Here is a 12,567-nt window from a genome sequence, read left to right as displayed (position 1 = left end):
AACGAATAGGGAGCTTTGGTGAAGCAAGATGAAAACGATCCAGCCCCATGTTGGGCAGACAACAGACATTTATTTTACTCTACACTAAAATATGTTAAGAAAGCAGATTTCATGTTTTGTCATATACACACCCAAAAGTTCACACTTCCACCTTCATTACCCCCAAGTAAACCTCACAACCACCTCATGAGGAAGGTATCATATTTTATGACTCTTTCCATCTTTCTGATGAGGAAACAGAGCTCCCGTGGGGCTTTAATAACTTGCCCGAGGGTCACCGTGTGCAATAATGCCAGACCTAGGACTCCGGGTCAGGCGTTCACTTTCCAAGTTCTGGGTGCATCATCTGATACCACAGGACTTTGTAGTTGCAAATTGGCATTTATTTAACTCCAAAGAGGATTTCAGTTTTGCATAAAGAATGAACTGGCTTCCATCCCAGTACTGAAACTAAATTGCTCTGTTATGTTAGATGAGTCTCTTTCTTGCTTTGGACTCAGTCATCAAGGGAGAGGGGGTTAGAATACTGGAATCCAAGAGCCCTTTCTGTCTAATGCCTCTAAGGACTTGTCAGATACCTTTGGAGGTTCTGCTAAAGACCAAGAGAATTCTCAAGCTCCTGTGCAATTCTAACCACAGCAAGGTGTTGGCTTGGCATGGTTTAAAGCTGCCACTGGCTACAATACTTCTCACTTAGCTGCAAGGACAAGGATCACAGAAGCACAGAGCTAGCAGCAGGATGCCTTCTGAGCAGGTACGGACTATGCATGCTTCCTGGCATTTGAACATAGACTGTTACAATGAGAAGCCTGGCTGTGAGCATCGGAAAGCGATCACCCAGGCACCTTTTAATAATTCTAATGTCAGCAAAGAAAAACTCCCCTTCCTGGGTGGGGGTTATTTTGTAAAGATCTCGACCTCAACATGCTGCCATTAGTTTTACATGCTACCAGCTCCTCCAAAGGATTCTGAATGGGGGTCTCTACCCAGTACCGTAGGGTTGCCATACATTGACAGTGATGGCCGTGCTATTAAAGACCATCTTCAAGTGACTGACACAGATCCTGAAAAAGCTGTATATCCCAGGCAAATCAAAATGTAAGGTCATCCAAAAAATAGTGCTTGATCTGAGTCATTCTTCCCCCATTGACTCCAAAATAACCGAGTGGAGCTCTGGAAAGGGCACTGAATTGAAGGCCAGAAACCCAGGTTTGATTTCTGTTCCTTCCATTTGCTATGAAGCTCTGCCTAACCAGCTTTGCTTCTGGGTCTCTGGCTCCCCATGTATAATGTAGACATGATAGTCCCAGCCAGGGTAACCATAGAACTCACACAGGAAATGAACATAAATGTGTTTTGTTCATTCTAAATAATCATCAAGAGAAAAAATAATACTCTTCTTCTAAGGGGTTGATTTGTTCCTAAGTGAGTGAATTAAATCAACTTGTGAAATCAGTACTCCCTTGAAATATATTCAAACAACATTCTCCCAACTAGGCAGAGCTGGGGTCAAGGAGAAATAAGACTTGAATTTCTATGCTGCTGACTATCTGAAAAAGAAGTCACTGAATTCAGAGGCAGCAGAATGTTGAGCCCCTTCCAAGCTCCAAAATCCCTTGTTTATTTCTGCAAACAGTTTACATAGTGAAATACCATCAAAAGAGCCAGAATAAATCAATTCATTATAATACAATTATTTAAGCCTGGGTCTGAGCCAGATGAGGACTCCAGTGTCCAGTAGCGTGCCTGGCAGTACAAACATGGAAAGAACACAGGCGCAGCACTTCTCAGTAGCCCCGACCTCTTGGTGACTGTGGCCAGCTCAGATATAACAAAATTTAGGGCCAATCCAAGAATGATCAGCTATAAATCCAGACTTTTCTCTCTAAAATCCAATAAAGGGGACTGCAAAGAGCAAAGGTTTTTGACGTTCAAATGCTACCTCTGTCACACATGAGCCGAGTAGGACTTAAAATAACCTCATCTCTCTGTGAACATCCCTTTCCTTATCAATGATAATAATAATAATGATATGATGATGTTCATTTATGTTATTATAGTGATTATGTGAGACAATATGCACAATGTCAGCCCTCTGGCCCATTTTATCTAATGGAAAACTGAGAGCTACAGGAATTACAGCTCCGCTTCTAGACCAGAGGGAGCTGCTACCAGAGCTAAGAGTTGGAGTCTGGTTTTTTACATCTCAAAGAAAGACCTTCCCTACACACAGTCCCTATGGTGTTGGAAATACAACCTATAAGGATAAGATCTGGGGGTGCCTGATTCTTGGAATCCCTTTTGTCCTCTCTCTAATAGAGGACAAATAGGGAGGAATGCTAATAAAATCATATAAAATCTGTTCTTTCATATGACTTAGGTCCTTTCCTTAGCAGAGACCTCTCAGTGGCCAAAAGTGGTACCAGAGGTCAATTGTAACCAAAGCTGATTTCTTCCTGATTATTTTGAAGGCTACAATAAATCTGTCTGCTTGGAACTGGCAGAACCTGAGAACGACGGGAGGTAAGCAGGTGCACAGGTAGGTGGATGTGCAGATGAATGATGGATGGAGAGGTAGACAGAGAAAGAATCAGAAGAGAAAAAAGAGGTAGCATGAAAAAGAGAAGGACAGAGAGGGGAGAGAGATGGGGGTGGCTGGTTTCTTCAATATTCTGCTGACAAAGCTATTCTGTATCACTTTAAAAAAAAAAAAAATAACATCCTTGGACTCTGCTGTTCAGTTTCTCTTGCTACTAGTGTCCCGAGGGCCCTTCAGCTCCATCTGCCAGTCCTTCTCTGGAGTATTCTCTTACCCTTTTTACTCCCTCTGCCCCAAGCACTGAAGAGAACAGGGTAAGGAATGGAATACAAATGTGTGGCCCGGGAAAAACAAAGACAGCAACAACCACACAATAAAACAAAACTGGTCTTCTTGTTTTCATTACATCATTTTACTTGGTGCTCTTTGAATACTTTATGCTCAGAGCTGAGCAGGTTTCTGTCAAGAACGGGAAGTCAGTACCAAGGTCAACGAATCACCTTGCCTTCCAGATAGTAGCTAGGTGGCATTCATAATAATATATTCCACTGGGAGAAGTACTGTGAAGACTGCACACACGTACACATAAAAATGTCTGGAAAACCTCATAGTCTTTCAACAGATATTTGCTGAATGAATGAATGACGACACTTTGGCATTGCTGATTTACACCTTCCTGTGCAAGCATAGTTTAGACTGCACCCTTTGGAAATGTGTCTTAAGACTGAAGGAGAATGAGCTACCCATAGGTGCTGGCTTACTGTGGGCCTGCATTGAGCAGTCTGATCTTTCCATCTTGCTCCATCTTCCCCTAGCACGAGAGAATTAAGTTCCTCATTTCAGAACCATCCCTTTACAGGTGGAGACACATTTAGAAATTTGCTCTACCACGCTAGGAAACTTGATGCGGGTGGGGTGACATTAACCTTGTCTTTCCCACTTGGGTGTTCATATGCCAGAAACTCTTTTCCTGTTTTTGGAAGAAATGAGCTCAGCTGAAGAGCCGAAGCAGATGGACTCTCTAAGTGGACACACACAGCTGATGCAACCCCTCATTGACTTAATTTTCAATTTTCATCTGTCTGGAGCATCAAGATGAAATAATATGACTGAAATGACATGCCTGCATTCCTGAGGCATATCCAAAGGCCACAATCTGAGATAGGCAGAGACTGTGACATCCATTGGAATGTTTGGAAAGCCACATCTAAGGGAAATGACACAAGTTAACCTTAAAGAATAAGCGAAGACTTGAGGTTAGAGTTATAGTGAAAGTTCTTATACTTGAAGTCAGAAAACTTGGAGTCAAGCTACTGACTTATCTTGATTTATTGGTTAATCTTGGACATGACATTTCACCTTCCCGTATCTCACTTTCTGCAGCTATAAGTGGAAATAAGATTACATTTTAGACATCTTCATTAAGATGCTGAGTATTATCAAATAGTATAAGAGACCAAGAGATGTGAAAATGGAAATGGTCTCCAAGACACAAGTTCTACATTTTACAACAATAATACAGGGATGAGGTAGGAGGCAAAGGAGGTTTTCTTAATCAGAGATCCCCCTTTCATCTACCCAGGCATAGATCCTCAGGAATCTTTAGGGATCAAAATGATCAAAGAGGGTGCATGGACTGTTTTTCGTATAAATGGAAAAAGACACAAGTAAGCCAAGAAGAAAACCAACAACAATCTAAAGAAAATAATATAATTGCTTATATACTGAAGTCATCTCAACACAATCGGGAGACTAATTAACTTAGATGGGAAACTTTGATAGTATATGATATCCCCCAAATCCCTCAGATGAATGAATGAAAGAGCGAGCTGAAGGGCCCATACTTGGAGAAGAGAGGAAACAGTTAAATTACTCATGCCTTCCCGTTGCCCTAGGTATGGATTTCACAGGGGATTTGCCTTCACCATGGCTCTCACCAGTTTTAGGAGCTGGACAAGACACGGGCATAAGTTATAGGTCACTGATAAATTAATGGGAGCCAATGTGTTTGTCAAAGGCCCAAGATAATGAGCATTCTTTAGGATAGTGGTTGAGTTTAGGGTATTTTGGCTCCAAGTCTTCTGCCTAAAATAAAAAAGCTACCATGCTCCTTCTTTACATGTACTCCTTTGAGGGATCCTGACTGCTTATTGTGGAAGATGACTTTTCTTAGTTTGGCATAAGATTCTCCACAAAACCCCCTCTTTCTGCAGTTTTCTAGACCAGCCACTCTCTCCATTTCATTCCTCCACGTCCTCGCAAAGGTTGTCTTTGTCTTCCGAATGCATTTTCGGTTCTTCCCTCTGCTAACTTTCAATAGTTCCTTAGGCTCATGTCTATTTGGCAAGTCTTCTCTGTCCCTCATCCTCTTTCCCTGACTCCCACCCCCATGGGGTTAAATGTCCTTCCTCTGTGTTTCCACAATTCCCGGATTTCTTCATCACAGCCTCTTCCCTGTCTGTCTATGAACCAGTCTCCCCTAAAAGGCGAGGATCATCTCTGGGAACAAAACTGTTGAGTCTTTCATACCAGTAATTCAAACTCAATGCAATGGTCAAGGAACGTTGGAGTGGATGAATGACAAGTGAAAGCTAATAAATGCTTTATACTTAATTTCATTTACTATCCAGATTATGCACAGTCTAATATCATAATTGTTAATGTAATCACTGGCCATACAAGATCATTCTGCAAAATAGATTTTATCAAAATAGAGGAACCTTCTTAAGTGAAAGGAAATACTTTGCCTAAAAGGTTTACAAGTTTCATAACAAAATTTCTTCAAACCTTGAGGTTGCAGTTGTTCTAAAACAAACTCCCAAATCATTGCCATTTAAAGATTTCCATGATGCCCTTCTGAGATTAAGAGCCAAGTAATTCATTTACAATCATTTTAGCAACAAATGAGCCACAGATAAGAGGTACCAAAGCTTCCTGGAGATTTTAGGAGCGAAAGCTGTTATCATCCACAGCTAAAATAGCTTTTAACCCTTAAAGGAGACCCCAAGAGGCTATTAATTCATTTAATAAATATTTACCAACCACCTTTTTGCTGTCTATGCAGGTGCTGGGGATATAAGAATGAATCATGTTGGGCCTCTCCTCTATGAAGACAATCAGTATGGCTTGGGGAAATGGGGGGTGGTTTCTTGAGAAAATGGTTTAGGGGAAACTTCTTGAAGAACAGAAATAACTTGAGTATGTGAAGGGGAGTGTATAAGTGGAGGTTAAGCCTGGACCAATATTTGATTAAGTTAGGAGTACAGTGGATTCTGAGATTAATGAATTGGAAAGCTGATCTGAGATCAGATTAAAGAAGGATTTTAGTACCGTGTTAAGGAATTTGACTTATATCACTTAGCAATGGGAAACTTTGAAGGTCCTCCCAATCCTAAGCTGGAGAACCATGTTGTAATCAAGATTTCTTACCTTCTCAGAGGCAATGAGGTACAAGACTTAATTTTGCTTAGCAGCTCTGCCATTTACTCTTTATTGAGTTGAAGCAAACTATTTAGAATTTCTAAGCCTGTATTTCCTTATCTGAATCATGTTTGAAGGATTAAATGCAGATTGATGCTCAAATCACTGAATGAAGTAGTTATATAATCATCAAAAAATATTTACAGAGTTGCTTCTGTGTGCAGGTACTATGACCAACTATAGTCATAGAGCAGTAAATAAGACAGGCAGGAATTCTTCCTCCATGGAACTTATGGTATTAAATGCACATAAGTACTTGGTACCTAACAGATGGCCAGTGTATGCTCTATGATGATAATATGGGAACTGAAAGATCCCAGAAAGAAATGATCTCATTTCACCGATAGTAAGGCTGAGGTTCATAAGGTGGAAGTAATTAGCTGAATCTTTTAGAGAAAGTTTTCATTAGAGACAAGACTAGAAGGCTGGTTTTCAGACTTGTAATACAATTCCTTTTCTACTGCACCATTCTTATATTTTAGTATTTAATTCTGGGAACGAAATAGTTTGTTACCCTTAAGCAAGTTTCAATATTACTTTTGGGAGTCTCCAGTTTCACATTTCATAGTGTGTGTACTGGTATGAACTAAATAGTCTGAGAAATTATTGGAGTTACCAAGCTTCAAATCCTATGAGGAAAACAAATAAACTACCTGCAAACAGGGAGGTGAGCATTTTCAGTCACAGGAGATGGACTTGATTTAGGGCTCAGGAAAAAGCACATAATTTCAATGTACACTCCTCTGAAATAGGCTACCTTCCCAAGCATGGGCACATTCATAAATGTTTCTAAACTTCTTGTTCATAAACATGGATCAACTTTTGAGAAATTAGCATCTGTTTCTATTTTCAGCTGAGGGAATAGTGATTGGCATTAGGCTATTCTCTTTCAGTCCAATGATTACTATTTTTTTTTCTTTTTTTTTTAAGACCAGGAAAATATTATTTTTAAGTTCAGCTGTTTGTTTAGGGATGGGTCCAATTATATCAAGCTTCATGCCATTTAATAATTCATCCAAACAACAACAAAAAGACCCCTCCCCAAAACGCACAATCTCTGTATTCAAATAATAACTTCTTGGAACAAGGAGAATCATAATACCTTAAGCCCCAATGGTGTACAAAGTGGAAGACTGGGTGGAGGCTGGGGAGGGCTATCTTGGAGGATGTCTCAACTTCACCTTGCCATTCTGTCAAAGGATTCGTGTCCGACCCATAGCACTGCCTACATTTCACTCTATTCAAAGCAGGGTCTGTTCTTCACATCTTAAACCAGATCAGCCTACCCAGAGAAGAAGAGGCAGGGTGCCAAGGGCTCCTAAAGAACCATGAATTTGCTAACAAGCTTCACTTGTCGATTAGGTCTACTGAATCTGACAAGTTTAAGATGGTTTCTGGTTCCTTCACAGGTTGGTCAAACACCAACAGGGGGATGACGTTCCTGCCTATATTTCACTGTGGCAGCCAGACATCATCTAACAGACTAAAAGCCCTGGGAAACAACAGAGATCCCTGTCCCACAGGCTCACTCTACCTCAGCACTTAGACCCATCATAGATGGCACCCATCACAGAGTCCAGTCTTGTCCTCCACCTAGTCAGCCCCTATGATACTGTTAGAACTGACTTAGGTCTTCCCAACTTCAAACCCTTCTAAAACAGCAGTCTAGGAGTGATTAATCAAAATGTAAGTTTTATGTTTGAAATACTTGCCTTCTACATGAGTGTGTGTGTGTGTGTGTGTGTGTGCATGTGTGTGTGTGTGTGTGTGTGTGTGTGTGTGTGTGTGTGTGTGTAAATAGTATTGGTTATTAAACCCAGGGCCTGGCACATGCTAGGTAAGGACTGTACCACTGAGCTACACCCCCAGCCTTTTTTAGTTTATGTTGGAACAGGGTCTCAATAAGTTTCCCAATAAGTTGCTGGCTTTGAACTTGGGATCCTCCTGCCTCAGGCTCCCAGGTAGCTGAGCACTACTGAGCACTACTACATCCTGTTACAAAATATAAATGTCTCCATCTTGCTTTCAAGTCCTTTCAAAATCTAGCTCCTGTCTATGCTTGGTTCCAACCTCATACCTACACTCCAATGAACAGAGTTCTTTTACAGAACTCTCACCTCAGGGGATCTGCCCTTGTTTCCTTATCCTGAAAGGCTGGTCTCCATCTTCCAGTCTCCTGTCATTAACTCTAATTCTAGCATCTTCCCTCAATGATACCTCACCTACTACTCTACTGAATCTTTCTTGACCAGCACAAACTAACAACTTCTATTCCCTGCATCATTATGCTCTCCTTCAAAACCAGCAAAGCAGAATACTATCTATCTAAAATTTCTAAAATTTAAAAAGCGATGTTTGAAAAGTTCAAGGTTTTCAAATTAAAAAAGCCAAACCTCCTTTCATTCCCCATCTCCTTAATACAATTTCTCCTACCTTCCATTTCTTTTGGATTAATAATAAAATTTTATTAAGAGTTACCAAAATGCATGTTATATAATTTCTTGTCTACAATTTATTCTTCATTTCTCTTCAGTCTAGCTTCTATATTCATGACTCCACTAAAACCACTCTTGCTAAAGTCACCATTGACCTCAGTGTTGCTAGAACTAGTCATAATATCCTTGGACTGCCTTGGAACTCACAAAGATCTTGAAATGTACTTGCTCTGTCTCTCAGATTCCATAACACGATACCATTCTTGTCCCTTCTAGAACCTTCCATATACATTCACTTTCTGTCTTGTACTTCTCTAACTTTATACTAAATGTAATAATAATAATAATAATAAGTGTTATGTGTTTATTATTGTTCCCTGTACACTTATAAGACTACATAGAAAAATATTTCAAACTGCACACCTTTTCCTTTAGGATCAAGAAAACTCCCAGGACATAATATGTGATTTATATTTAAGAATAAGTGATTATCTATACTCATGTATCCCAAGCTATTTCTAGACTGACTCCAGTGTTCTTTTGCTTATATTCCTAATACTTAGTATAGTGTCAATCTTATATAAGATACTCACTGAATGATAAAAAAAAGTTCTTTTGGAGTTTCAGGGTCTCCTCTATAGATTTTATTAAAGATGTCTCAAATCTGATTTGAATCTATTTTAGGAGATTATACTATATAAAGACTTTTATGAAAATATTAATTAGAATGAGGACACAGCACAAATCCCAATACACATTAAGGATAAAAATTAATTCCGTATCAACTACCCCATAATATTTTTTCTGGTGTGACATTGTGTTTTACCATCTGTCCCAAATATTATTTTGTTTTCTATCTTAATGAAATTTGCAATGAAATAGTTAGAAAGGGGGGGTTTATAGAAAACTGAAATTTAATGAAGAGATTTGACAGCTGATGAATTAGAACTGGAAGATGCAGTTTCATCACCTTGAATTTAGTATATTTAGTTGAATTGTCTGAGACGATTGTCAGCAAAGACAGCAACACTAATAAATGACAACATATAAATCAGATCAGAATATTCAAGCCCTAAATGATTTTCAGCTGGGTGTCTTTTCGGTTTCAATGATATCACACCAAGTGGGAGAGGGGGTGGAATTCATACCCGTATGAGTCACACAGTGGCTAGGGATCACACAGGCATGCTCAGCACAAACCAGAGGAAGTAATCCCTAGGACCCAAAGACCTTTCCAAGCATGAGCAGGAATTGACAATGTGAAATTTTGCTTGGAGAATATAAGCCAATACGTGGGGAAAATAATCCCAGATATTGATGTTCTGAAAGTAAGCAAAACTGGCCCAAGAAAGAGTGATAAGAGAGAATGTACTATAAATGGCGTGTACATGGACTGAATCTGCTGTCACCTTCATCCAGAAGAGAAGGAAGAGTGGGAGGGAGGGAGGAAAAAGAAAGAGGGGAAGGTGGAGAGCACCTCCACATCCCAGGCTGGTGAGGAACAGGAGTCAGGGGAGCTGGATGGAGCCTGGGACTCTGGGCAGGTCATGGTCCTCTCTGGGCTGCAGTTTCCTCTTCTCTAGATGAGCTAAATGGAGGAGCTTTGTGGGCCTCTCCTATTATGTCATTCTTCAATGTATTTGGCTCTTGATCCCCCCTCCTTTAATCATTAAGCCAGCTTTTCAGTCTGAAAATGGGGAAACATGATTAACCAAGTGAAGACTGAGAAGCTTGTGGGTGGCAAATCCATTCTGGAAGATACGGAAGGGAACTGTAATGAAAACCAGACAGAATTAGGGACCATAAATCAAAACTCGAACCTTAACTGTCACTAACTCCCTCTCTGGTAAGTTACTAACTCACTCTTTTTGCCTATTAAGAAAATAATATTACTTTTCTTACCCATTTTGGAGAAGGATTGTGATGATCTGGGAAAAATAATACTGTGGAAAACACTTAACAGTGTCAAAAACTATATACAGGATTGTTTCTCATTTTATTTTTGCAGATAGGAGCAAAAACTCACCTCCCAAATCATCAAATAAGTTTTCCAAACCACTGTTGAAGCTTCACCTCAAACATTACCTGTTCAATGAGGGCTTTTCTAACCACACTATCAAAACACACTTCCCATCTCCACTCTGTCTCTTTCTACACCACCAGTATACTGTATTCCCTTCAAAACATTATCTTGCTTCTTTGAATGTTTACTTGATCATTCAGTACTTCTAATACAGAATGTCACTTCTATGTGAGCAGAACATAGGCTGTTTTGTGCACTGCTACATTGATATTCTAGTACATGGAAGACAATTGGCAAATACTTTTAGCACTGCAAGTCTCTAGAAATCATCTAGTCTACATGCTGCCTTTTGCAGATGTGGCCACTGAGATTTGAAAAGGTTAAGTAACTCACTATATGAAGCCCAATTAATTGTTGGAGACTGAGGGTGCTGACTGGCTGATGAAGGCTCATTAGACAAACACTGGGAATGTGCAAGGTGAAACAGAAAGTGGTCTATGAGCAATGTATGTATGTGAGCATGAATAAAAATAATGCATGCAAATCAAAGTCAGCCTACACACCTACATGTGTGTCTATTCTTCAATCCAGTCAAACATGCAACCCATCATTCTCCCTTGCAATAATGGGAAAGCAGAAGGGAGGAAGGAAGGAAGGAGGAAGGGATGAGAAAATTGGTCTTAAATTTTAGGAGTCAACATGGAACTTTTGAAAAGACAAATCAAATCATTGCCCTTTTTGATCAGAGATGATAAGGGTCATCATGACTCTTCATGTTCAAAAAAATATTCCAAGGAACAGTGGTTACTCCGAGGTCAGTTTCCACCAATTGGAGGAGGTGTTTGCCCAAACAAAACCTGAGATTGCAGACTGCGTTACAGGCTATAGATTCTGTAACAGGGGTCAGAGAAGTCCTCTCTGGTTCTAGATGAGGAGCTCATTGTGGGTCACTGAGGGCTAGGATATGGGACCTTGAACAGACACCATCCACTAAGAAATGCTCATAGAGCTATGGAGATGCTTAACCTGAAGAGAAGACAAGGATAGAGTTGAAACTCTTCCTTCAAATTCAGATGGTCCGAAAATATAATTGGTGGTGTCAGAAGATATGGAGTAACTCATTTAACCTCTTCTAACAGAGACTTAAAGACCATTGACAAGGTGTAATCTTGCTCTGACTCTTTTGCAGTCTTTGCTCTTCTTCTCTGAAGCATCAGTCTAAGATCCAGGCAGCCTGAAATTTTAGCTGCTCCCTGAGCCTAACATGTACCCTCCCACCTCCCCGTCTTGCATCTTTCCTCCAAATTCCTAGGTGTTTTTCCTATGACCAGTCACCATTCTTTCTCTATTCATAGATCAACCAGGCACTCCTAAACCTCGCTGGCATTCCACCCCCAGAGAAGCTAGTTGCCCTTCCTATGTCTTTCTATAACATCATCCATATCTCCAGTTAAAATGACATGTAGTATGTTTTCTAAATGAATAACTGGTTGACTTGCTACAAGGTAGGCACTGTATTAAATGTTTCCAATGCATACTATAACCCTAGAAAAGCCCTGGATATTTGGTGCTATCATTATTCCCATTTTACACAGAAGGAACTGAGGTTTAAAGAGATTACATTGTTGCGTAATGGTTCACCAGTGGCAGAATCAAGAATAAAATCCAGACGAGCTTGATTCCAAAGTCTCCACTTCTCTGCCACTCATGTTGCCCATGTCCTATCATCTATAAGGATGTGGATATGGAGGAAGATCTAAGAAGATGGGCTGACTGGATTCTCTCTGAGATACCTTGCATTTTGCCCTCTTTGGGGTCTCAAGTCTCATGGAACTACATTCACATCTGGGTTCCCTACTAGTTTGCTGGATGACCAGCACTCTTCTGCACTGAGTTCCAATTCCCTTTTTAGCAAATGGTGAAATGGGGTCCATCTTCCGAGATGTAACGAACATAGAATGAGAAAATAGAACGCACCTAGCCCCAAATCTAGCCTTTCAAAGAAAATATCTGAAAAGATCAGGGACCTCCCTTTCTCTAAAGGAAATAATCCATCTCTGCCACCTTGTGCCACAGTTAAACTGCTTGGG

General features: G+C 40.2%; 1 protein-coding gene across 1 annotated transcript in view; it reads right to left on the bottom strand.

Moving 5' to 3' along the window:
- The window catches only part of Pappa (pappalysin 1), a 236,166-nt gene that overhangs the window by 93,347 nt on the left and 130,252 nt on the right, over positions 1-12,567 (bottom strand). The window lies entirely within an intron of this gene.

Source organism: Urocitellus parryii, chromosome 4 (genome assembly GCF_045843805.1).
Source record: "Urocitellus parryii isolate mUroPar1 chromosome 4, mUroPar1.hap1, whole genome shotgun sequence".
Lineage (NCBI taxonomy): Eukaryota > Metazoa > Chordata > Mammalia > Rodentia > Sciuridae > Urocitellus > Urocitellus parryii.
The sequence above is the reverse complement of the archived record's forward strand: the minus strand, read 5'-3'. Positions and strand labels throughout refer to the sequence as shown.